This window comes from Onychostoma macrolepis, chromosome 19 (assembly GCF_012432095.1).
Source record: "Onychostoma macrolepis isolate SWU-2019 chromosome 19, ASM1243209v1, whole genome shotgun sequence".
Taxonomy (NCBI): Eukaryota; Metazoa; Chordata; class Actinopteri; order Cypriniformes; family Cyprinidae; genus Onychostoma; species Onychostoma macrolepis.
The window spans coordinates 22,372,059-22,377,303 of NC_081173.1; positions in this window are offsets into that span (position 1 = coordinate 22,372,059).

The window sequence follows — 5,245 nt, forward strand, 5'->3', positions numbered from 1 at the left end:
GAGTGACCACAGGACTTCATGTCAGCCTCAGAGTCATCTTGTGGTTGACACATCCCACAAGGACACTGATAACACCACGCAGCCAAAACAAACTTTCCTCATGGAAACTATCCCGGCTGAGCCCTGCCCAACGAGCTCTTCACAGACAGACTGTGACGTACTACAACAGCTCCAAGACTCAGCACCCAAGGACAACTATCTGGAAAACAGCCAGGGAAGCCAGGACAACATATCACAGCCACCGGAAACACCAGAGCCAGAGCCCTGCTCGCCAGACACACTATCCCTCTCTCCAAAATCTCCACTTCTAAGCTTCTCACAGAAAATGGAGGAACTGGTGTATGCTGGGACCAAACTCTCCCACTCGTTCGCTGCAAGCCCCCAGATATCAACTAAAAAACGGCGGGCCCCACAACCACCAAAGACAGCAGGCCCAGCTCTCTCTCCCTCCTCCTGTGAGAGCTCTCCGACCGCTGCCACAACGCCAGGGACCAAACCCTCCTCCATCGGCTGTAGGTGAACCAAAAACAACTGATAACAGCTCTCAGTGATATGTGTCGGGTCCCCGCTATATTAGCAGCAACACTCACAAATGTTCACAGAACAAGCGGGAACTCAGTGTGCCTGTAGCTTCTATATTTCTGTTTTATCACGTGATAGACAGTCTAAGGCCTTCTCAAGCCATACGGCTGACCCATCTAATCTGCGGCCTATAATGCGTCAATCTGAGATTGCTGTAGAGACCAAATGTAATTCCATCAAGTTAGCATTTTTAAACATTTGCTCACTAAAAAAATAAATCATTTCTGATCAATATTTTATAACCACAAACAACCTGGATTTTATGTTTCTAGATGAAACATGGCTAGAAGACAGTTGCAGTGCAACAGTCCTCAATGAAACAGCCCCTCCTAACTTTACAAGTGTCTGCAGGACTGTTAGGAGAGGTGGAGGTGTAGCTGCTCTATTTAAAGATGTTTATCAATGCAAGCAAGTGTCATTTGGTCAGTATTTGTCCTTTGAATACCTAGGTATTGTGCTGAAAGGTGCTCCACGCATTCTGTTTATCATTATTTACAGGCCTCCAAAATACTCTCCAGCCTTTGTTGAAGAGTTCACAGAACTGTTATCAATGATTTCCTCAGAGTTTAACGGTTTTACTATTGCAGGGGATTTTAATATTCACATAGATAATGCAGAAATCAAAACTGCAAAAGAAATTATAACGGTTTTAAACACTTTTGATCTGACCCAGCGTGTGCATGGACCCACACACAATCGTGGACACTCTAGATTTACTCATCAGTAAAGGTCTAAACATTTCATCCATTGTTATTAAGGATGTAGCACTATCTGATCACTTCTGTATTTTCTTTGATATATTGATCTCCGTTACCACTGAATCTAGATCTGTCTCTGTCAGAAAGAGATGCATTAACGAGAACACTAGTGCGTTATTTATGAAGGCTACAGTGGGTACGGAAAGTATTCAGATCCCCTTAAATTTCACTGTTATATTGCAGCCATTTGCTAAAATCATTTAAGTTCATTTTTTTCCTCATTAATGTACACACAGCACCCCATATTGACAGAAAAACACAGAATTGTTGACATTTTTGCAGATTTATTAAAAAAGAAAAATAGAAATCACATGGTCCTAAGTATTCAGACCCTTTGCTCAGTATTTAGTAGAAACACCCTTTTGATCTAATACAGCCAGGAGTCTTTTTGGGAAAGATGCAATAAGTTTTTCACACCTGGATTTGGGGATCCTCTGCCATTCCTCCTTGCAGATCCTCTCCAGTTCTGTCAGGTTGGATGGTAAACATGGGGTGGACAGCCATTTTTAGGTCTCTCCAGAGATGCTCAATTGGGTTTAAGTCAGTCACGGAGTTGTTGTGAAGCCACTCCTTCGTTATTTTAGCTGTGTGCTTAGGGTCATTGTCTTGTTGGAAGGTAAACCTTCGGCCCAGTCTGAGGTCCTGAGCACTCTCGAGAAGGTTTTCGTCCAGGATATCCCTGTACTTGGCCGCATTCATCTTTCCCTCGATTGCAACCAGTCGTCCTGTCCCTGCAGCTGAAAATCACCCCCACAGCATGATGCTGCCACCACCATGCTTCACTGTTGGGACTGTATTGGACAGGTGATGAGCAGTGCCTGGTTGTCTCCACACATACCGCTTAGAATTAAGGCCAAAACATTCTATCTTGGTCTCATCAGACCAGAGAATCTTATTCAGGTGTTTTTTAGCAAACTCCATGCAGGTTTTCATGTGTCTTGCACTGAGGAGAGGCTTCCGTCGGGCCACTCTGCCATAAAGCCCAGACTGGTGAAGGGCTGCAGTGATGGTTGACTTTCTACAACTTTCTCCCATCTCCCGACTGCATCTCTGGAGCTCAGCCACAGTGATCTTTGGGTTCTTTACCTCTCTCACCAAAGCTCTTCTCGCCCGATAGCTCAGTTTAGCCAGACGGCCAGCTCTAGGAAGGGTTCTGGTCGTCCCAAACATCTTCCATTTAAGGATTATGGAGGCCACTGTGCTCTTAGGAACCTTAAGTGCAGCAGAAATTTTTTTGTAGCCTTGGCCAGATCTGTGCCTTGCCACAATTCTGTCTCTGAGCTCTTCAGGCAGTTCCTTTGACTTCATGATTCTCATTTGCTCTGACATGCACTGTGAGCTGTAAGGTCTTATATAGACAGGTGTGTGGCTTTCCTAATCAAGTCCAATCAGTATAATCAAACACAGCTGGACTCAAATGAAGGTGTAGAATCATCTCAAGGATGATCAGAGGAAATGGACAGCACCTGAGTTAAACATATGAGTGTCACAGCAAAAGGTCTGAATACTTAGGACCATGTGATATTTCAGTTTTTCTTTTTTAATAAATCTGCAAAAATGTCAACAATTCTGTGTTTTTCTGTCAGTATGGGGTGCTGTGTGTACATTAATGAGGAAAAAAAATGAACTTAAATGATTTTAGCAAATGGCTGCAATATAACAAAGAGTGAAAAAATTAAGGGGGTCTGAATACTTTCCGTACCCACTGTATATCTTTAACACCAAGCATTTCTGCAGACTCTGTTGATCTTCTCCTGGATTCTTTTAACTCAAAAGTTAAGAATGTTATTGATGATATTGCTCCGACAAGGGTCTGCAAGAAGAATGGCAGACAAAAATCACCATGGAGAAAATCAACAGCAGTTCAGAGTATGAAAAGACAATGCAGAAAAGCTGAGCGGATGTGGCGGAAGACAAAACTTGAAATTCACTATAGCATCTATGAAGACAGCCTTCATGCTTTCAATGTGGAACTAGCCACAGCTATACAGACCTTCTTCTCAAACCTTATAAACAGTAACTTAAACAACTCTTGCACTTTTTTTGCTACTGTGGAGAGACTGACAAACCCCCCAAGTCAGATTCCCAGTGAAATGCTCTCTGACAGTAAATGCAATGAGTTTGCTTCCTTCTTTTCTGAGAAGATCAATAATATCAGAAAGGAGATTGGCATATCTACTTTTGCAGAGGTCACACAGATTCGACCGCAATTTCAAAAAGAAGTGACTATGTCTGTTTTGAAGCAATTGATAGCAAAGTTTTGAAAGAAATAGTACAGCACCTTACATCGTCAACATGCTATCTTGACACACTTTCCACATCTTTTTTCAAAAGTGTGCTTAACTGTTTAGAAGCAGATCTCTTAGAAGTGGTGAACGCTTCACTTCTTTCTGGGACTTTTCCAAACTTCCTGAAAACTGCAGTTGTTAAGCCCCTTCTGAAAAAGCGCAATCTTGATAACACCATGTTGAACAACTATAGACCAATATCAAATCTTCCTTTCATAGGCAAGATTATTGAAAAGGTAGTTTTTAATCAGCTGAACAACTACTTAAACTCAAATGGATACCTGGACAATTTTCAATCTGGTTTCCGAGCACATCATAGCACAGAGACCGTGCTTATTAAGATAATAAATGATATTCGCTTCAATTCTGATTCAGGCAAAATATCAGTTCTGGTACTACTAGATCTTAGTGCTGCGTTTGACACAGTTGATCATAACATACTTCTAGAGAGACTGGAAAACTGGGTCGGGCTTTCTGGGATGGTACTCAAATGGTTCAGGTCATACTTAGAAGGGAGAGGTTATTATGTGAGTATAGGAGAGCATAAGTCTAAGTGGAAGTCCATGACATGCGGAGTCCCACAAGGCTCAATTCTTGCACCACTCTTGTTTAGCCTGTATATGCTCCCACTAAGTCAAATAATGAGAAAGAACCAAATTGCCTATCACAGCTATGCTGATGATACCCAGATTTACCTAGCCTTATCTCCAAATGACTACAGCCCCATTGACTTCCTCTGCCAATGCATTGATGAAATAAACTGTTGGATGTGCCAGAACTTTCTTCAGTTAAACAAGGAGAAAACTGAAGTCATTGCATTTGGAAACAAAGATGAAGTTCTCAAGGTGAATGCATACCTTGACTCTAGGGGTCAATCAACTAAAAACCTAGTCAAAAATCTTGGGGTGTTTCTGGAGACAGACCTTAGTTTTAGTAGTCATGTCAAAGCAGTAACTAAATCAGCATACTATCATCTCAAAAACATTGCAAGAATTAGATATTTTGTTTCCAGTCAAGACTTGGAGAAATTGTTCATGCCTTTATCACCAGCAGGGTGGATTATTGTAATGGTCTCCTCATCGGCCTTCCAAAGAAGACCATTAGACAGCTGCAGCTCATCCAGAACGCTGCTGCCAGGATTCTGACTAGAACCAGAAAATTTGAGCATATTACACCAGTCCTCAGGTCCTTACACTGGCTTCCAGTTACATTTAAGATTGATTTTAAAGTACTTTTACTTGTTTTTAAATCTCTAAATGGCCTAGGACCTAAATACATTGGAGATATGCTCACTGAATATAAACCTAACAGACCACTCAGATCATTAGGATCGAGTCAGTTAGAATTACCAAGGGTTCACACAAAACAAGGGGAGTCTGCTTTTAACTATTATGCCGCCCGCAGAATTATGGAACCAGCTTCCAGAAGAGATCAGATGTGCTAAAACATTAGCCACTTTTAAATCCAGACTCAAAACTCATCTGTTTAGCTGTGCATTTGTTGAATGAGCACTGTGCTACGTCCAAACTGATTACACTATATATAATCACTTTCTATTCTTAAATGTTTTAAATTCTTTTTAAATCAATTTTTAAATCACTTTGTTTTTATTGTTGT